Raw genomic sequence first — 22,920 nt, 5'->3', positions numbered from 1 at the left:
TCATGTAGAGCAACAATTCTTTTTTTCAGATTGTCATAATGCATCCCCACCCCACCCTGCCTGCTGTCCCTCTGCCCCTGCCTTTAATCCCATCACCTCTCCCTCCCCCCTTGCAGATTCCTTCCATCCTGTCACAGCTTACTTCAAAGGCTGTGCAGGACGGGAGGAAGCGGCCCCTGTGGTGCGGGTCGCACCTCTCCCCGGGGATGTCACCGAGGAGTCGCGACCCCCCACCAGGAAACCCCAGCGCAGGCCACCGGGGTGTCTCCGCACGTCCCCCCGGCGGGCGCAGCGTGAGCACGAGTCTTCCCGCGCTCTGCGCCCACCAGAGACAAAGGCCGCACTCACGAGAACGCGGCCAGAGTCAGGGGGGTGTGCCTCGTTGCCCAGGCAACGTGATGCTGGGCCGTCCATTGCTGGGGCAACCGGAAAGCGTCCTGCTCTGGGCTTGAAGAAGGCCGGAGCGGGACTCAGCCCGTCTCCTTGATCGCTGGTCACTGGAGCTGCTGCTGGGAGGTCTGAGTTGAGGCCAGACCCCCGCAGCCATCCCCACTGAGCCCTCTGCCGATCCCTGTGCTAGTGCTACCTGCCGCCGCTGTGTGCCCAGAAATACTCTGCTGGAAATACCCGTTGTGTGCCCAGAATGCCAGCTGTGTTCCCAGAAATACTCTGCTGGAAATACCCGCCGTGTGTCCAGAAATACTCTGCTGGAAGTACCCACTGTGTGCCCAGAAATACTCTGCTGCATTACCCGCTGTGTGCCCAGAAATATTCTGCTGGAAGTACCCGCTGTGTGCCCAGAAATACTCTGCTGCATTACCCGCTGTGTGCCCAGAAATATTCTGCTGGAAGTACCTGCTGCGTGCCCAGAAATACTCGGCTATTACCCACTGTGTGCCAAGGAGTATCGTTGCCTGCTGCCGGCTGTGTGTGCCAGAGGTGACCCCTGCCAGAACTGTGAGTGTCCATACCACTCTTTGAATCCCTCTATTTGCCCGCCTGGATTAATACTTGCTTGGGCCATCGCTACCCAAATTGCCCTATTGTGGGCCGGATTACAATTGTTTCGGGCTCCGCCCCTCTCTTTCCCTTTTTGGGTACCCGGACGCTACCTCCCTACCCTGATTGAGTGTCTCCCATATGTCAATAAAGCTTTGTGTGTTTATCATCCTCCGTGTGTGTTCTGTCCTGCCTACGCTTCCGTCACACAGATCCTCAGAGAGTTCTTTGCCACAAGGAGCAGGGCCCTCCTATCCCTCTTGTATTGAACTATAGTGTTGCTGTATTGTCTCCCTTTATATTGTAAAGTGCTGAGCAAACTGTTGGCGCTATATAAATCCTGTATAATAATAGTAATAATAATAAAAATAATAATAATGAGGTGCCATGTTGAACTTCCAGTGACCACTATGAGAGAGTGAGAGTGATAAATTTAACACACCTGCTCCCCATTCATACCTGAGACCTTGTAACACTAACGAGTCACATGACACCAGGGAGGGAAAATGGCTAATTGGGCCCAATTTGGACATTTTCACTTAGAGGTGTACTGACTTTTGGTGCCAGCGGTTTAGACATTAATGGCTGTGTGTTGAGTTATTTTGGGGTGACAGTAAATGTACACTGTTATACAAGCTGTACACTCACTACTTTACATTGTAGCAAAGTGTCATTTCTTCAGTGTTGTCACATGAAAAGATAGAATAAAATATTTACAAAAATGTGAGGGGTGTACTCACTTCCGTGAGATACTGTAAGTAAAACATCTTTTTATTTTAACACACACAAAAAATAACCTTTAGTATCACTTTAAATAAAAGCACTTCTAAATTTTATTTTTATTATTATTGGACGACTGTGAATAAAGGAACAATCAATCAGTTTTTTAATTTCCCAAGGTTCAGTTCTGAGGAATGAAAGAAACTAAATTATTTTAATATAACTTGCAAACAAAACCCAATAATCTACTTTCCCAAAGTGTCTCACTGCCTGAAACCTTCATTAGACTAGTCACAGGGGTTTGGCTGTTTGCCCACACTCTCCTCACATGACAGTCTTCCTGATCTTGTAAACTCTTGAGTTATTATTTGAAATGCGGTAATGAATCTGTTTACAGGACAGGAAAGACTCTGGGATTTTATGTTTATAAGAAATAGGATACACAATACATATAGTACTGGAATAGGGAACTCTTTTCAGATGGTGATCTGTTTTTTAAGAACACACAGCTCTGATTGCATCAGACAAGGAGTCTATTTTAAGAAATATTGCTTTGTGAATGCCTCGGTATTAAAAAAGTCACAAGTCACAAACAATACTTTTAATGTTTGTTATGTATGAAGTTTCAGTTTCCACTCGTTGCTTTTCGCAGGGCGACTGAAACATTCACTAGATGTTGATCCTAAGAGAAAAAGGCTTTAAGAACATTTAGGCTAGGTTCACACTTATGCTGATTTCAGTGCATTTCCCGGTTTGCAGAAATGCACTACAGTAAATTTAACATGATTTCCTATGAATCTAGTTCACATCTGCGTATTTTGAGCCACTGTGGATTTTTGATAGGGTCAGAAACTTTTTTTTCCCACAGCAGATTGGGTTTTGCTTGTAATAGACTTCAATAGAATTGCACCAAAAACGTAAGTTTTGTTTTTTTGATGCGGTTTTTATGCATTTTGTGCTTTTTGTGATTTTAAGCTAGTTGTTAAGAATGCCGGCAGCCGCCCGCTTCTTAACAACCAGCAAACAACATGTTTGTTAAGGAGCAGGCGGCCACTGCATCCTTAACAATCAATGAGTCATCAACTGACAGCTGACTATAAAAAAAACAATTGCCTGCAATTAAAGAAATCATGAAAAAGACAGCATGGGGTTCCCCTCCCCAATCCAGACCAGGGGATCAAACCTTGAAATTTTGGGCATCCCGGAAATGGCGACAAACTTCAGTACCTTATAATTTCTATAGCCATCGCTTTAAAAGCCCCTACAGGTCAACAGTTTAGAAGTAACTGTGAATAATTGGCCTAGAATTATTAAACTCACTTTGGCATGCTATGTGATATGTATTATTGTGCACAGACACTCCTGACACATGTCTTTACATTTATTTGTGCATGTATGTGGCGGTGGGGGACTCAAAACATTTTTTATTGAGGGGGTTTAAGTGATTGGGTGTAACTTTACGTTTTTACACTTTTTAAAAACTTTTTGAACTAAACTTTTTTTTTCATTACATAGGGGACAAAAAGTCTTATCCACCCACAGAAAAAGGTTCTGGATAGATTGGAGCTTCATTTATTCAAAAACAAAATAGGTATGTACACAAATTTGAGTCTACTGTCCCATACTAACACTGACTTATTTACTATTTCCTAAATACATATTTATATCAGGAGAAGACTATCCATTATGGTATAGTGTTTTTTAATGGCTGTATGAATATGATAGTATGTAAGGAAGGATCTAGGATGTGAGGGACAAAATTTGCTCATTAGGTCAGTTCAAAGTTCACAAAACATGTTCCATGATGGCAAACAGGTCTTTAGATAAATAAAATCAGGTGTTTGTGTACACTTCATATCTGTGAAATACAACTGACTTCACATACTAGGGATCAGCCTGTTCCTTGTCAGAAGCATGACCTGAAGCAAAATGACGCAATCATCTCCTCCTTGTAACTCATGACTATGAGTCAACTAGGTGAAGTGTTTTCTCTGTACAACTTTCCAGAAAGTACCTTCAGACAGTAACCAAATGTTTTGCTGTATGTTACTAGTTCCTCATACCAGTAGGGCAATGCTGGATTTGCTGGTAGCTAGAGGTAACAATATATAATGTGGTGACGTACATAAGTGTGAAGAATTCAAAGTACATTAAAGTTTTAAAAATCTCCAACTATTACTTAATTTTTGGGTAAATGCCATGTGTACATTTATGTAAATTACTGCAGCTTTGCCTATTCCCAGCAAGATGACATTCCCTTATTAATCCCTTTATAATGGGGAGAATTAACCAAGCAAGATGCTGACAGAATGGGCCCCTATCTAGTGTAAATCCGGCTGCCTCTCATTCAGCACATGATCTGCAACAGGATTTCTGCTTATTTTCATCTTGTATAGCTCGAGCCCCAGACAGCCAGGTGCAACAGCTTTGCAAACATACTCACCAGAACAGGAAAAAGTGGGGAAATCCTTCAATGGGGATGAGTTCTAGTGACCCTGGTGAGAACCAGGAATTCCCTAACTTTGGAGGGATTTCCTCTCACTTCCTGTTTTTGGTATAGATCAGGAAGTGAAGAACAGGCATCTCCCCAACAGGATTGCACAAAAAAAACTGACAGGAGTTGTAACCCTCCCTTAATCTATCCAAAATGGAAAAAGAGTTTTGCCTTTTGTTTCTTGGTCACCTAATTGCTTTTCCTATTTTCCTATGAGCACAGCCCATGTTGTGCCAGGCTAAGCCAGATGACTGCCAAGATGATCCTTTTATACAGAGCCAGAGAACATTCCAGCCCGGCACGAGGAGACGATTTTCCCACTGAAGCTAAAAGTCTAACAGGAATTCTTAGAGTCCAGCATCCAATGATGAGAAAATGTAACAAAGGATAAAAAAAAAGTGTCTGCTGCAATCCCATGGAAGTGGGCTCAGATAAATTGATGCATCCCCTTACCCACTTGCCGACTGCCATACGTATATTATTATTATTATACAGGATTTATATAGCGCCAACAGTTTGCTCAGCACTTTACAATATAACGGGGCTCTAGAGAAGTCCTGGAGACGAGCATGGGAGGAGGAGACAAGGGAGCTAGAGAGTAGGAGGTCTTGCGAGGAGCGGAGAGTACGGTTTGGGTGATATTTAGAGTCAAGATCGGTGATGTAATTTGGGGCAGAGTTATAAATGGCTTTATATGTTATTGTTAGTGTTTTGAATTTTATCCGTTGGGTAACGGGAAGCCAGTGGAGGGATTGGCAGAGAGGGGTGGCAGATACAGAACGGTTAGTAAGGTGGATGAGTCTGGCAGCAGCATTCATGATAGACTGAAGAGTGGATAGCCTGCGATTAGGTAGGCCAATGAGGAGGGAGTTACAATAGTCATGGCGAGATATAACCAAGGAGTGAATAAGTTGCTTAGTGGTTTCCGAGGTTAGGAACGGTTGTATCTTGGAGATGTTGCGGAGGTGAAGTCTACAAGATTTGGACAGTGATTGGATTTGGGGCTGAAAGGACAGATGGGAGTTTAGGGTTACACCTTGTACCCTGGCATGAGGGGAGGGACTGATGATTGTGTTATTGATCTTGATGGAGAAGTCAGGGGAGGGGGCACGGGCTGGAGGGAATACTAAGAGCTCAGTTTTGGAAAGACTGAGTTTGAGGACGTGGAGTGACATCCATGCCGATATGTCGCTTAGTAGGTTAGTAATGCGAGAGACTGAAGGGGTGAGGTGAGGGGTAGAAAGATAGATTTGTGTGTCATCAGCATAGAGATGGTACTTAAAGCCATGGGAGTTTATCAAGTGACCAAGGGAGGAAGTGTAGATGGAGAAGAGAAGGGGCTCCAAGGACAGAACCTTGAGGGACCCCTACAGAAAGAGGGAGTGAAGAGGAAGAGGCAGCGTTATAGGTAACGCTGAAGGAGCGCTGCGATAGGAAGGAGGAGAACCAGGAGAGAGCAGAGTCTCGGAGGCCAAGAGAGTGGAGCTTTTTGAGGAGGAGGGGATGGTCAACCATATCAAAAGTCGCAGAGAGGTCAAGTAGTAAGAGTACGGAATAGTGGCCATTGGTTTTAGCAGTTAGTAGATCATTAGTGAGTTTTAGTAGGGCAGTTTCAGTGGAGTGTAGTGAGCGAAAGCCAGACTGTAAAGGGTCAAGAAGGTTGTTGTCAGTGAGGTGGGAGCTCAGGCGATTGTAGACTAAGCGTTCTAGGAGTTTAGAGGTAAATGGCAGCAGGGAGATGGGTCTTAAGTTGTTCAGGTTGGTGGGGTCCAGGGAGGGCTTTTTAAGTATGGGAGTGATGTGTGCATGCTTTAGAGGGGAGGGGAAGGCACCAGTAGAGAGGGAAAGATTGAAGATGTGAGTGAGGGAGCATAGGATGTTTCTCGGATTTACTGTTCTCACCAGTAGGCCTGAGAAACGATCCACCGGGTCGCGCTGTTGGCCATAGAGGCGATCAGAGACCAGATCAGATCGTCTTGTAGTTTGTCACCATTCCGTGAGCATGCATAATTTTATAGCGTGGCATGTTAAGTATCTAATTACTTGGCGTAGCATCATCTTTTATATTTTACCAAATTGGGTTATCTATAGTGGTCTACTGCATTAAAAATCATTAAAGTATATTTAAAAAAAAAATAATTGCGTTTGAAAAAACCGCTGTGCAAATACCGTGTGACATAAAATATTGCAACAACCATTTTATACTCTTGGGTCTCTGCAAAAAAACTTGTAAACAAAAAGAGCCAGAAAAGGCTTGGTCTTCAAATGGTTACTATCCTATTAGTATAAGATATCAGAATATATATTAGAATTAGTATAAGATATTAGTGGGGGCAACACCCCACATGCCATCTATAACCAAAATATACATTTTGGATGATGACATATAAAGAGGAGTGAAACAAAAATGTATCTGATTGCCACAAACTTCATTTTTAACATTCAAAGCAAACTCGCCCATTCATCCATGTATCCATGCTTTATTTTGCTCAGAAATCACTTTGAAAAAAAAACCCTTAGCATTTCTAACTGTAGCCATCTTGAGTAAGGGCAGATGGTTCATATAGCATTTACTTTTTTTAATCCATCTGCCCTTAGCTCAAGCATGCAGTCAGGTCTGCTTAGATGAGAAAGCCCCTCCTCCCCTCCTGAAGATACTGGGATGTATAACATAATTTTGGCCTAGGCCAGGGGTGTTCAACCCTTTTGACATACTTGGGTCACATTGGAAGAAGAGAAATTGTCATGGGCCACACATAAAATACACTAACAATAAGGATAGCTGATGAGCAGAAAAAGTTGGACATATATATAAAATATATGTATATAGGGATATAGATAATGTACCTATCTGCATAATAAAACTTCATTTAAAAAAATGGGCAACATAAAACTAGTGCAATATTTGACAATGTTTTTGAGAAACGAACGCTCAATATCTGGCTCGATGGCTGTAGTAGCAATTCCCAATGAATTCTCAAGGTGGTCATCAGATATTTTGGTTCTAATTTTGACCTTCATGTGCTTCAACCTTGAAGATAGTTGCTCACAAATATACTGTCGATGCTGCCAAAAACTGATGACATAAAAAAAAGTCATGATTGTGAAGACTGGGGTATTTTTTTGTTTACCAAAGATTTTATTGAAAAGAAAACAATGAGGTACATATCCAGATAGGGACAGATACTTATCGTGCCATAAAGTGGGACTTTTTTCTTTGGGAAGATAAAACCTATAAAAGTCCAGTACAGAGAATTACATTTTTCTTCAGCCGCAAGTATTCGTTAAGTGTAAAAATGTATTTTTACAAAGAATCCCCCCAAAAATCAACATTTTTAGTAAGATTACAATTTTGTGTTGGGTGGCACTCACAGCCGCCTTGCGCCACAGGTTGGACATCCCTGGCCTAGGCCAAAATTCTGGAAGCAACTGAAGAAATGTTAAAAAAAAACATTCAAATAAGTATATATGATCTATCCATTTACTAAGGCTACCAGCAAAGGATTAAAAATAGTCAGTGCTGATTGAGAGAGTTTAGGTCTGATTTAAAATATACATTTTTAAACTCTATATTATTAGTTAATTGTTAATGTGCAGTAATAGATGTTTGACTTTGCCAAAGGGTACTGAAAAATGTCCATGTCTCAGTTGCAAGTCAGGAGGATGAAGTTGAGACCATTTTGTGACATCTTAGTGTTTTTATTAGTATCACCAGCAGAAGCAGCCATGGTCAATGTAGAGCATGGATGCTGAACCTGTGGCCCTCGAGCCCTCTAATGTGGCCTTCCACCTCGAACCAGGAAAGTGCACATCTATTATATCCTGCAGGTTTGGTGCCCTTTCAGTAAGTGCACCACACCCGCTAGATATAATAGAAGTCTAACCTGCAGGAAACCACAGGTGCAGGTGGACCTGCAGGTGCACATGCGGGTGAAGCGCAGCAGTGTGAAAGCAGCCTTATAGGAGGCTCAGGACAGTTAGGGCTTATTTACATTTGTGGTTTGGGGGTGGTTAAATCCCATAGTTGAGACATGTTTTTATCACACCTCCCCAACCACTGGTGTAGTGTCAGGTTTCGCAATGGCGACCCTGCTCCATGCTCCAGGGGGCCCATACGGCCTCCCTGTCACATTATTTTTAAACTTGGACAGGAAAGGTTTCAAATACAAGAACTGATCCTCTTCATTTATGCAACCACCAGCTTCTCCTCCTCTCCCTCCCATTGGCATTCAGAAGCTGCTGGAGGAAAATGTTCAATATGCTATTTAAAATAAAAAAAATGCAAAATTGGGAACCATTTCATCTTATTGTAGCCTGCAACTGGTTGCCAAATCACTTAAGTGGCCCTCGCTATTCAAAAGGTTGAGCACCCCTGATGTACAGTATCCTAATCTGATACATATTTTACTCTCAGGCGTTCTCTGTTTCTTGCAGTGCAGCGGAGAACTCAGCTTGGCATATTACACACACTTAAAAAATGTGCCTGTCTCATATGACTTGGCAATGAAACTGATGAAACACACTGCACTCATTTCTCACACAGGATTCACAGAGCAGATCCAATACACTGTTTTGTAATCACAACCACACTGTTAAGGCCATGAAGGAAAAAAATAGAAACATGGCTCATTGGATTGTCACCCCTATCACTGATTTGTTTTAAAGTTAGTTATAGTCTTAGTAGAGTTGTATGGTGTCTGCGATGACTGTCAAAGTGGTTCTAAAGCCTGAATTGCGTGTGATTAGTGCAGTGACAGGTACCCCATCTGTCAAGGACAGTACTGATGAGGAGTGAAAGTGTAGGGTATGCAACTTCTCTTAGCTTTTTCCCGTTTCAGCACAAGATGGCCAGGCTGCATTCTGCGCCTCCTAACAGGTGTTGTAAGTTCAGCTGAAACCTGCTTCTCTACACGTTGTTAGAATCTGTGAGTGTTCCCGGTTGGGCTGTCTTCCCACCGGGTTTGTTGTGAACTGTCTTTGTTCTACTTCAATACATGTTCCTTACATTGCACCAGGCCTGTGTGTTATTGCCTCCACACCATGCTGCACCCACTTCCAAGTTTTTGGACAATTCTTCAGTCAGTTGAGCGCTGGATTGGTGACAAATCTTTTGGCTGGAAAACAGCTGACCAATGAGTGTAAGCTATCACCTGTATATTCACCCCTGTCCCTGTGTGGTGTCAGCAGCTATCTCAGGTGTGTCATCTAAACTCACCTCTGAATTATCTTCAGCCTTCCTTTTGTATCTTTTGACCTGCTCCCCCACCCACCCTCCCATTTGCTCTTTTTTGTCTCTTCAGAATTTATCTTTATGGGTAATATTGCCCTCTCTTTGGGTGGACAGTGGTTGGTAAACAGAGTAAAGTTTGGGGGTTGTTTAGCTCAGGGTAGCGCTTACCAGTGAGTAAAGTCCACACCAGAAATGATCGTTTAAGGGCTTGTTGGCCCACTTATATTAAAGAAAAGTAATAAAATTCCATACAATGTATGTTTCCCATGCAGGGTATTTCCACAATCAACACCAAAATGGCAAATATTCAGCCTCCTGACTTACACATACAGTAGTTCTGCTAAGGCCTTCCACTTCAGGCCCTTGTCTGTCTCCCACAGACCACTTACTCACCAATACTGTCTACACAGCTGGCAGCCCCTTGCTGGTCCAATCTTCAGGCTTGGGACTCTGTCCTTTGCAGTGCACACATGCACCCCTCTGGCTTCTCCCTTGCACACACCTGGACTCCTCTGGAGGGTCCTGTCTCTACAAAAAGCCCAGAACCCACCTGCATAATCAGTGTGCTGGCTGTTCCTAAAACCTAGTCCCAGGATTGGAGATTTCCACCCACCCAGACCACTATAAAATCTCCGGGCTCCAGATCCCAAACTGAGTTTTACCAAGCATTGAGAAAACAGAAAACACCCTGGATGCCTTGTTGAGAATCATGGTCGACTTAATATCCTTTTAGAGCCAGTTCACATATACTGTATGCAGATTAGATGCAGTTTGAACCACATCCAATCCGCATAACAAGAAATAACATTGCTTCCTATGGTGCCTGTTCACATATGGCTGGCGCACTGGCAGTGCGAATTCAATGCGGATTCAGTTCTGTTTGAAAAAGAGTCATGTATGATTTCTGAGCAGCGCCTTCAGGTTCAGATCATTGCACTGTCACAACAGTTATTTGGTTGGTGTAAGAAATTACTGCTTGATTCTTGGTGACTAAGCATGTTGGTCTGGTAAAGGTTAACAGAGGTAATAAAGGTTAGAGATTATTTCAGAATTAAAATGTATTTACATCTAATAAAGGGCCCGCTCCCTAAAGTTTCCCCACAACCTTTTATTGTGTGCTTATTATTTAGGTATGTTTTTATATTTTAACATATTCTATTCCAGTCTTTTTAGGACCATAACATAGGCAGCACAGTGCACATGTAAGTTTGTGAGTGTGGTTGCACGCCTTAATTGATAAAGAATTAAAGATACTCCTATACAGATAGAATTGCGATGTAATTATAGGAAACTCTGACCATGTATTGAACCACAGCAATTAGAACAAACAGCTTGGTAGTCAAAACACAGATTAGGTGGATTTGGAAATCGTTGCGGGCTGATCAAAAAACATATACCTATTAAATGTAGCACTACCACCTTAGGAGTGGCTAGAAGATTTGGGTCCCCCTATAGTCCTGCACAGCTAGGCATCACACATCTTCACCAAGACTTGCATCCTCAGAATCAGTTCTTGAGCTTTGGTTTTGTTGTTTTATTTAGGGGAATTGAACTGGGATAGGGTTAGAGATGTACAGGTTGCCCAAGAAAACCGATAAACTGAGGACAACTTCCTGGAACTATTTCCAAGCCTTGTTTGCAGCACAGTCTCTGATGGAGAGCAAGTCAACCTCTCCCAATGTACAACCCCAAACCCTAGATTCTTTTCCTCTTCACTTAGCAATCTGGAGGTATCCCTGAGCAGGAGATCCAGTTCCTGTCACTTTAAGAGATGATCACTGGTAGGTGACAAATCTGGTTTCCCACCAAGTGCCCCTTCCCCTACCCACCTTTTCAGCTGGGCTGCTCCTTTCCTGGTCCTTGCTCTGGGGGCCAGTAAGTCTCTGAGCTTCTCCCTTTCCAGCTCCAGGCCTGCAGGTAGGCCGCATCCCACTGGGCCTCCTCGCAGCCTACTGCCCCCAGCCTCCAGCCTCACATCTTCCTTACTATCTTCCACCCGAACTCTCCTGCACCTGAGCATGCTCCAACACTTTTGACTATTTCACTCTCATTCCCTGTACTATTTATATACAGTAGTAGATCCAGGGTTCCCTCTTAACCTGAAACTTTTCTAGCCTTTTACTGTGGACCCATTTCTCAGCTTCCATAATTTGTTGACGTGTTTCACCCAGTGTTCTATAGAAGGTGTCTGTGACTTTAAAAAAGATAAATGAAATTAGCCCTTTAGCAGTGTCTAATAAATGGGGGACTAAACATTTCCTACAAGCCCTAATGAAGCTCAAGGAGCCATGAAGAAGGCACTGTGCGGAATGTCCTGAATTAAGACAGCAGTCATTTCAGAAAATAAATTCCTGATCTTAGCCTAATATGGCCCAATCTTAGGACAATCACACCAAATATGGGCATGTCTGAGACTGAAGGATACGCAACTACCAACATCTTCAGGACCCTATACTACCTTGACATGAGTTTATAATTAGTCTCTTGTATTTTTGTATTTTGGTGCAAATAGAGGAAGTATGTGCCAATCTTAACATATTATGTCTCTGTGAATCTGTGAGGAGGCAGTCTAACTCTGTCTCCCATTCCCTAAGGAATCTGAGAGCTGTAGTGGCATCATGTTTGTTCAACAATTCAAAAGAAATAGATAAAAGACCTCTATCAATAGGCTGTTTGAGCCATAAAGACTCAAAGCCAGTAAGAGAGTCCGCCGCTCTAATACCCCTTAGGTGGGTGACACAAAAATGTAGTAGTTGCTGATAGCTCTAGGTATCGAATGGGAACTTTCCATACAGTATATCTCCCTAAGTTCCCCCAGTAAGCATAGTCCCCCATTTCAAATGAACTTAAGGCAGCTGGTGTCATCATCAATGGCCCAAGATTTAAAGTGTTACTAAACCCAGTAGCCTACATTCACTATATCTGGTCTCTCACAGTACACAGAACATGGAAGTGCAATTATTTTAGTAAATATAAACTGATAAATACCTTTTCTCATCGGCAGTATGCAGCAGTCTTGTGACTTCAGCAGAGCACTGGTTAAAACTTGTAGGAGGAGTTTTCTTTCTGCTCTAGGACAGTGCTGATTGGTCCTCTGCTGATCACATGCACTCTCCGAAGAAAAAAAAACCTCTCTAGCAATACACACTAAACTGAGCATGTGAAGAAGGGCTACGGGTTCAATCTGTCTTATCAGCGTGGACATTTGAACAAGAGGAGGATCATAGAAGTCAGGATTAAAACAGCCTTTTTTACACAATGCAGAGGATTAACCCCTTAGGTTCCACAGTGAGTATAACAAGCATGCTTTACTGCATATACTGTACAGACTGATTTTACTGTTGTGGGTTTAGTAATACTTTAAAGAAGGACAGACACTTGCCCTGAGGGAACCAGCAGATACAACCCAATGGGAGTAAGGGAGATATTGATGGATTGCATTGTTAACAGCACCCCTAATGCAGTTCATAAAGTTCTTTTTAGGGCACCGGTTGGCATTGTACTGCAGTACCATGCAATTTGGTGTGGAGCATTTTTCAAAAGTATTGCATGCAATGTAGTACATTTTCAGCATGTTCAAATAAACGGGCTGAATATTACACTGCAGGGGAATTCACAGGAATTGCACTGGGACATTCACCACCATGTTCCTGTGCGATTCTGGTGTGAACTGGCCCTTATGGTGACACTAAACTCTAGTTTTTAAAAAAATCTATTCAATTATGTATTCTTAAAGCAGATTTTCAGGAAAGACTTCCCTCCTATCCACCCCTCCTCCTCTGCTCTTCATTCAGAAAGGGGGAGGGTGTGCCTAGCGTCGCATCATCAGGAAGTGCACCGGCTGAACCAGGAAGACACGGTGGGCCTTTTGATGATGTCACAATCAACATGGCAGCACGGGACAGAAAGGTGGCACAATACGAGTTTCTCAGTGGAACAACGCTGGATCTTCTGGGTGGGTGAGTATTGGAAATGTACACAACTGACCACCCAGAAGATGGCTTCCTGTTAGAGGGTGACTACATTCATTACCCGATTTTGCCAGGTACCGGCTCCCACTTCTGCTCTGAGCGCCTACGCGATCTGAAGTGGAAGTAATACTCCCCCCCTCCGCAGTATTCTGGGACACGTCACAGGTCCCAGAATACTGCGGGGCTATTCACAATGCTCAGTGCTGCTTGCGCATGCGCAGTGGGCACCTGGCTGTGACAGCCAGGTGCCCACACTTAAGATGCCGGGGACAGAGGATGGCCGGTGAACTCAGCTGGGGTGAACACATCGCTGGATCCTAGGACAGGTGAGTGGCTGTTTTTTAATAGTCAGCAGCTATAGTTTTTGTAGCTGCTTTTTATTTTTTTCAGAGGAGACTGGAGCTCCACTATAAGTAACCCTGCTGTGAAAATGAAATTGCTTAAAACACTGTTTGAGTAAAAGAAGTCAGTAAACCTTACCAATCCTACCTCCTGTGGTGCTAACATTGCTACACTTAAAAGAAAGCGTCTTTTGAGGTCTGTTGAGAAAACAACAGTTCTGGGAGTGTTCATCTCTTGGTTCACTGGGACGCTTTGTAGTTCCCTTCATCTGGACATCATAGGACTAGGACAGGTAGGCCTGCTTGAGGAAACACTGAATGTAGCAGTTGTGACCATGCATATCATAGCTTTTACTAGTGATGTAAATGAAGGCTAGGGATGAATGCATTCTGATCCTAGTCCAAGCTCACCTGACGGAGCATGCAAGGAAGCTGTTACTATACTGGTCCAATTGTATACAGCCGGGGCATGTATACACACCTATTGTACATATGTAGCTGCGGGCTAGGGAATGCCCCAGCTGCACACAATTGGTCTGTATAGGTGACAACCCCTTGGTGAGCTTGCTCCTGTGTGTTCAGGCTAGGATCTGAACACCTCTGAGTTTATTACTATTTTGAAGATAATGGAGCTGTGTATGGGCCATCCAGAAATGCAACCACTGCATCCACCCTGCATGTGGTTGCGCACAGTGGTACAGTTTTCTGTGGTCAAAACAGGAGGCTACTCCAGCTAAAGAATCTTCAACATCTGAAATACTGCAAGGTGTGTTGGATTCCATTACCCCTCTCTGCACTCTACAGTTTTGTCTGCGGGCTGTTATGCCACTACAGCTTTGCTAGGGCACAGTGGGGATGTAGCGGCTGGAGGGTGGAAGCAAAGCACGCAGAAGAAGACCCAAGCATCCAACATACCTGGAAGCATGTCCGATGCTGAAAATCTTTCAACATGTGCACCACTGACTCTGTAGATCAGAGTCACCAACTGCAAGACTGGTATGTTATAACTCTTCTTTTGCAGGGTGGTTTGTTTGTAAATTTTATTGTGGTGAAGGAGTCATTTTAAGAGTTCATAATCAAAAAAATAATTCTAGTCTCATTACAACAGTAATTTACAACAGTATACTTTTTTTTTAATTTTACATACCTATATTTATATTCCTCCATATTTACATTACAGCAATGTGTCTGTAGTAAGGGGGAAAAAGACACAGGACAGGTGAGTGACACTCCATGTTTCCCCACTAGTTGGGCATCAAGTGTAGGTCACATGAGAGGCATACTGGATTCTTCTGGGCTATTCTACATACCTATAGCAGGATCTCCACTTCACACATGGGGTACCCTTACTCTTTGCCATCTTCATCAATGCCCCAGGAAAAGGCTGACACCACCATACAGGAATACTCTACCTTAAAGTGTTACTAAACCCACAACAGTAAAATCAGTCTTTATATGCAGTAAAGCATGCTTGTTATACACACTGTGGAACCTAATGGAAGGGTTCATCCTCTGCATTGTGTAAAAATGCTGTTTGATCCTGTATTTTCTGATCCTCCCCTTCTTCCAGTGTCCCCCTCTTATCTCCTAATAAGACATATCGTGTGGAGTAACTCTGCACATGCTCAGTTTGGCGTGCATTGCTATAGAGGTTTTTCATTTCTTGGGAGAGTGCATGAGATCAGCACAGGGCCAATCAGCACTGTCCAGACAGATGTCAGGGGTTTTACATCCTCCTAGAGCAAAATGAAAACTCCTCCTACAAACTTTAACCAGTGCTCTGCTGGACACTGATAGAAGTCACAAGACTCCTCTAACTGCTGATGAGAAAAGGTATTTAGCTGTTTATATTTACTAAAATAATTGCTTCCATGTTCTGTGTACTGTGGGAGACCAGATATAGTGAATGCAGGGTCCTGGGTTTAATAACACCTTAACTGTGTGCCTAGCAATGTGTAATGTGTGTAGTGTGCACTGCTATATTTTTTTTATTGCAAAAAAATAAAAACCCAGTAGTGATCAAATACCACCAAAAGAAAACTACACTGCAAAAAAAAATTAAAGGAACACTTTTTAATCAGAGTATAGCATCAAGTCAATTAAACTCCTGGGATATTGATCTAGTCAGTTAAGTAGCAGAGGGAGGTGTTAATCAGTTTTAGCTGCTTTGGTGTTAATGAAATTAACAACATGTGCACTAGATGGGCAACAATGAGATGACCCCCAAAACAAGAATGGTTTTACAGGTGGAGGCCACTGACATTTTTTCCCTACTCATCTTTTCTGACTGTTTTTCACTAGTTTTTCATTTGGCGAGGGTCAGTGTCACTATTGTTAGCTGTAGGCGATACCAGGCAGGACCGGTATCTGCTCTTTTGTGCAAGGAAGAACAGGATGAGCACTGCCAGAGCCCTACAAAATGACCTCCAGCAGGCCACTGGTGTGAATGTCTCTGACCATCGTTCAGCATGACCGTTTTGGTGGTGGGTCAGTGATGGTCTGGGGAGGCATATCCATGGAGGGACGCACAGACCTCTACAGGCTAGACAATGGCACCCTGACTGCCATTAAGTATCAGGATGAAATCCTTGGATCCACTGTCAGACCCTACGTTGGTGCAGTGGGTTCCTCCTGGTGTACAACAATGCCCGGCCTCATGAGGTGAGAGTATACAGGCAGTTCCTGGAGGATGCAGGAATTGATACCATTGAATGGCCCCCAAGCTCCCCTGACCTAAATCCTAATAGAACACCTCTGGGATATCACGTTGCGGTCCATCCGACGCCACCAGGTTGCACCTCGACTGTCCAGGAGCTCAGTGATGCCCTGGTCTAGATCTGGGAGGAAATACCCCAGGACACCATCCATCTTCTCATTAGGAGCATGGCCTGAGCTTGTCAGGCATGCATACTAGCACGTGGGGGCCATAAAAATTACTGAGTACCATTTTGAGTTGCTGCAATAAAATTTCAGCAAAATGGATTAGCCTGCTGCATCATTTTTTCACTTTGATTTTCGGGTGCCTTTTAATTCAGTCCTCTGTAGGTTGATAATTTTCATTTCCATCAAATGATGGGGCGTCCTTATGTTCCTAACACATTACCCAGTCCATATCAGTATAGATATCCAAAAATAATGAAAATAAATAAATAATATGTGCTTAATGATAACAAAATTCCCAAATAAACCACCCAAACTAATGAAAAAGCACAAACTTAAATCTATACGTATGTGCATGAGAAATACACATACATATATTACATCACACGTGCACAATGTGAAGTGAAATGATGACTAAATAATAAACGCAAACTCAAAGTCCAATAATGAAATGTTGAAGGTGAACAAAACTGTAAACGGTGTTTCCAATAATACTGTAAGGTGACCACAAGTGAAACAAATCGTGCAGATATCTGGGTGTAGATAGAGCTTATGAATCCAACCACCTTCTGGATTAGCCTCTCACCTCATCACTTCGACCCTTGCCTGATCAGGGCCCTGATGAAGTCACGTGACATTGTGACGTAACGCGTCGGCGTAGCGCGGTGACGTATTTCCGGCGTGGCGGCCATCTTGGTACACCTGTGTATTCAGCTGTACACCCAACAAACATAGATATATCCTCATCTGAGAGCATGAGGGTCTAATGTGGACTGGCTGCTACGTAAGTGCAATTTTACCAAAGATTTTATGTTCCTATGGTATAATAAACATACTACATTATGGGAGGATTCCTCTTTTTTGTTCTGAGAAATTGATATTTCACCTATACTTGGAGAAGAGCCTGAGTGGGAATACTAAATCCTGAAAAGTGGTTTTGGAGTGCTGTGGTGCCTGGAGGATCTGTGAGAGGGATCCATTACTGCTCTTTGACCCGCAAGGGTCGAAGTGATGAGGTGAGAGGCTAATCCAGAAGGTGGTTGGATTCATAAGCTCTATCTACACCCAGATATCTGCACGATTTGTTTCACTTGTGGTCACCTTACAGTATTATTGGAAACACCGTTTACAGTTTTGTTCACCTTCAACATTTCATTATTGGACTTTGAGTTTGCGTTTATTATTTAGTCATCATTTCACTTCACATTGTGCACGTGTGATGTAATATATGTATGTGTATTTCTCATGCACATACGTATAGATTTAAGTTTGTGCTTTTTCATTAGTTTGGGTGGTTTATTTGGGAATTTTGTTATCATTAAGCACATATTATTTATTTATTTTCATTATTATTGTCACTACTTTGATTTGAGTTATTGGATTCCACATTCACTTAAATAAGTTTGAATGTAGCGCAGCATTTATATGGTTTATATTTACTTGATCACTGGTATATGATTTAATGCTAGCAGCTGTTTGGGGTTCATATATTAATTTAGTTTGTTTTAAACACACATTTGGAGCGCAGGAGGGTCACACCACTATTGCTAGTATAGATATCCAGCATGATATTTTTCCCCATTGAGATCTGATGTGTTTTCAAAGTGTTCCTTCAATGTTTTTGAGAGTGTAGATTTGTGTGAAAAAAAATTATATAAATTTCATTTATGTACAGTGTTGCATGACCACGCTCCCAGTGTGTCGTTTCTGCTGTGATTAGTCGCAGCAGAAGCCAATTAGCGTGTGGCGGCCAATGGATGACTGCCGGCACACACGGATTGTGAGGAGAGAGACAGAACACAGCTCTGCTTATGTAAACAAGGCAGAGCTATGTCCTGTCAGTGGCAATGTGCTGGATTTTGTTTCTTTGCAAAGCAGGGAAAAAAATCCAGCACATTACCTAGCAAAAACACATGAAAGTACACATATAAACACTGGTTAGACACAGCCATTTGATCGCCCTAAATGTTTAACCCCTTCCTAGCCAGTGCCATTAGTACAGTGACCGTGTATATTTTTAGAACTGACCACTGTATTAGTGTCACTGGTTCCCACAAAGTGTCAGTTAGTGTCAGATTGTCTTCCGCAATATCGCAGTCCCGCTATAAGACACTGATCGCCGCCATTACTAGTATAAAAAAAGAAAAAAAATTCCAGCATATACCATAGTTTGTAGACGCTATAACTTTTGCACAAACCAATCAATATACACTAATTGGGATTTTTTTACCAAAAATATGTAGCAGAATACATATTGGGCTAAATTTATGAAGAAATTAGATAGATTAGATTATTAGATATGTTTTATAGCAGAAAGTAAAAAATATAGTTTTTTTTTTCCAAAATTGTCTGCCTTTTTTGTTTATAGCGCAAAAAATAAAAAACCCAGTGGTGATCATATACCACCAAAAGAAAGCTCTATTTGTGGGGAAAAAATGACATAAATTTAATTTATGTACAGTGTTGTATGACCATGCAATTGCCAGTTAGAGTAACATAGTGCCATACAGCAAAAAATAGCCTGGTCATGAAGGGGGTAAAAAGTAGATAAAAGAGGTCCATCAGTGGCATTCCCCAATGGCTGGGATCTTTGAACCCCAGGTCCCACTGACCTTTTACATCATGGCAGGCTCCCAGAAATTAGCATCAGCGTAGCGGGGAGCTACGAATTGCCAAGAAGTCAGCTTCGAGTTTTCTCTCCACACCCCCAGGGCTCTCCGCTCTGCACTACTTTCTGCACAAGACCATTGGGTCTGACCCAAAGAAACCCGCCAAGCAAAAACCTGGGAAAAACATTAACCTAAACTTCCTGTCTGAGGCAGCACATAACTAGCTCAGTTGCAACCTGTATATATGTCCATCAGAAGGACAAACCATAACTCTGCCAGAAGTGGGATATATGGCAGTAAGAGCTTTCCACGCGTTGAATACCAGTGAGGAACAGCTCACCAGACTTCACATTTACCCTCATTACACCACTTGTTTTTATTAGAAGCACAGGTGATGGAGCACAACTGTAAGCCATGGACAGAGAGTTGTCACCCCATAACAGGAAGTGCCTAAACAAGGACCTTCCGGGTAGTACAGATAGCGATTATTTTGACAGATATAGATTTTAAATTATTGAAAATTACAGTCAACATGATATAACCATATTAACCACATCCTGCTAGCATAACACACACACTATATTGCCAAATGTATTGGGATGCCTGCCTTTACATTAACTTTAATGGCATCCCAGTCTTAGTCCATAGGGTTCAATATTGAGTTGGCCCACCCTTTGCAGCTATAACAGCTTCAACTCTTCTGGGAAGGCTGTCCACCAGGATTAGGAGTGTGTCTATCGGAATGTTTGACCATTCTTCCAGAAGCACATTTGTGAGGTCAGGCACTGATGTCGGACGAGAAGGCCTGGCTCACAGTCTCCGCTCTAATTAATTCCAAAGGCGTTCTATCGGGTCAAGGTCAGGACTTTGCTTTGTGCACTGGTGCTCAGTCATGTTGGAACAGGAAGGGGCCATTTCCAAACTGTTTCCACAAAGTTGGGAGCATGAAATTGTCCAAAATGTCTTGGTATGCTGATGCCTTAAGAGCTCTGTTCACTGGAACAAAGGGGCCAAGCCCAACCCGTGAAAAACAACCCCACACCATAATCCCCCCTCCACCAAACTTTACACTTGGCACAATGCAGTCAGGCAAGTACCGTTCTCCTGGCAACCGCCAAACCCATTGGATTGCCAGACAGAAGCGTGATTCGTCACTCCAGAGAACACGTCTCCACTACTCTAGATTCCAGTGGCAGCGTGCTTTACACCACTGCATCCGACATTTTGCATTGCACTTGGTGATGTAAGGCTTGGATGCAGCTGCTCGGCCATGAAAACCCATTCCATGAAGCTCTCTGTTTTTCTGCTAATCTGATGGCCACATGAAGTTTGGAGGTTTTTAGCTATTGACTCTGCAGACAGTTGGTGACTTCTGTGCACTGTGCGCTTCAGCATGCGCTGACCCCGCTCAGTAATTTTATGTGGCCTACCACATTGCTTCCACTTTGTTATAATACCACTAACAGTTGACCTTGGAATATTTAGTAGCAAGGAAATTTGGACTTGTTGCACAGGTGGCAACCTATCATGGTACCATGCATGATTTCACTGAGCTCCTGAGAGCGACCCATTCTTTCACAAATGTTTGTAGAAGTAGTCTGCATGCCCAGGTGCTTGATTTTATACACCTGTAGCCATGGAGGTGATTGGAACACCTGAATCCAATGATTTGGAGGGGTGTCCCAATACTTTTGCCAATATAGTGTATATGTGTTGGCCAGTGGTGTATCCTCAATGGGTGGAATGTATGCGGGGCACAAGGGGGATGGGACCCTCACATACACACTGCACCCATTCCTGTCAGCAGGGGCTGCTCAAGTTCTCCCACCATCATATCTAAGGTCCTAGCAATCAATGATGCACTTTCCCAGCACACATGGCAATACGAAACTTCCTCTGAGCAGTGCTGCTCCACCTCCCAGCCTTATCCCAGACTCTGGCTGTATTGGTGGCTGAAGTGTGGCATGACTCTCCCTTGTTGCAGGTCCACACTGGGACCCAACTTATGTTTTTGCACACAGGCATTCAGAAAACACCCCTGGCAATGGCAGGGTAGCTGGGCCTTGATGCCCATATGTGTCTATGGGTTTCGAGGTACCATGCTGAGGTAGACAGCTCCTAGTCACTAAGCCCAGCTTCCTTTGATAATGTGCATCGCACGAAACGCGTCAGTTGGGCTACAGTATCCGGACGTCTGACCACCGCTTGTGGCCATCCTGAACAGTATCTGGTCAGTGTTTACTTCCATTTCATTTTATCCTTACCATTCATTGTTGTGTTACCTTCTGATATAATAAACTCAGTGTATACGGTATCACGCTATGTGGTGTCCCTTATTGGGCTCTCTTCAATGAGAGTCCCCACTTGCAGAACCTGCTCAGAAAAGGGGACCCCAGATGGTGACATGTTTGAGACACGTTTAAGAATCTTGGAGTGCCTACCCCGAGTTGCGATTGGAAGGTGTATGACCCTGACCTTACCTTGGCAGAAGATGACCGCTACCTGTTGTAACAGGATAAATCTCACATGCGTATTTCTGACGCACTTCTGGTGAGTGCGCATTTTTTACCCCAGATTCACCGTGTGGTACACTGGAACTCTGCCCCACGCACTCATTAGGATCTATTGGATCCCCACGTTGAGCCTTCATTTATCTTGGGACTTTTTATTCACTCAATTTCACCTCAGTGTATTCTGATATTTGCACTTGATTTTATACTATAATATGATGTTTTTATTTATGTTATTTTAGCGCTGCACCTTATATGTATGTACTCTGTTGGAAGGTTCTTTCTTGGTTACCTTTTTTGGTGTTCTAGCTGCTATCTTCTATAGATTCCCGGATAGCGCTCGCATATTACCTTTTTATAGCTCCTAGTCACTGTTTGCAATTTGGAACCAGCAGAATGGGAACCTGCTCATGGAACCTCTGTGGATGTAGCAAGGGCTTAGTTCAATGTAGATGTAGCAAGGGCTTAGTTAGGGGTTAGTTCAACGTTACCAAAAAACTGCCTATGTAGGTAAGGGGCAGTTTACGTACCTCATGAAGCTTGACTTGAAAACTCCACGCACATTGCTAAGGATGTTGCTAGGAGAGGTCCAGCTGTTACTGTTCACTCTCACCATCACTGAAGTGCACTCTTTCTCTAATTCAAACCCTCTTACAAGCTCTATCTCTCCCATGATGCAGTAGCTTTGAGTTCAATGTTTGAGAGCTCACTCTGGTGATGGTAGAGGTGAACAGGGATAGCTGGCCAGCTCTTAGCAACATCCTAGGAGTTTTCCAGTCAGGCTTCATGAGGTATGTAAATGGCCTACACCTATAATAAGGGCATTATTCAACTTTAGTCAAAGCTACCCAGTTTGTTTTTATCTACAGACACCCCTTATCTGCATTGACAGTTTTTTAGGCAAAGATAAGCTAATAAGCGTCAATATGAGATTTTTAGGGATTGGTTTTACATCTTCTGTAACAAAAAAGGAGAAGGTCTCATGTGCTGCCAAAAGATACCAATACAAGGAAGAAGGACTTGTTCACACTTTGCTTCTTCCCAAACACCCCTATAGTGTTAGACAGGCGTTAAAAATGCTTCCCAAAGCCCTATGCAGGGTCTGCATTTTACAGGCACTTTACAAGCCGTAAAACCGCACCACAAACGCCTATAATGAACTTAAT

The sequence above is a fragment of the Staurois parvus genome, unplaced genomic scaffold, assembly GCF_062004578.1.
Source record: "Staurois parvus isolate SC_StPar_1 unplaced genomic scaffold, SC_StPar_1.0 ptg000635l, whole genome shotgun sequence".
Taxonomy (NCBI): domain Eukaryota; kingdom Metazoa; phylum Chordata; class Amphibia; order Anura; family Ranidae; genus Staurois; species Staurois parvus.
This window is presented reverse-complemented; position numbering follows the sequence as displayed.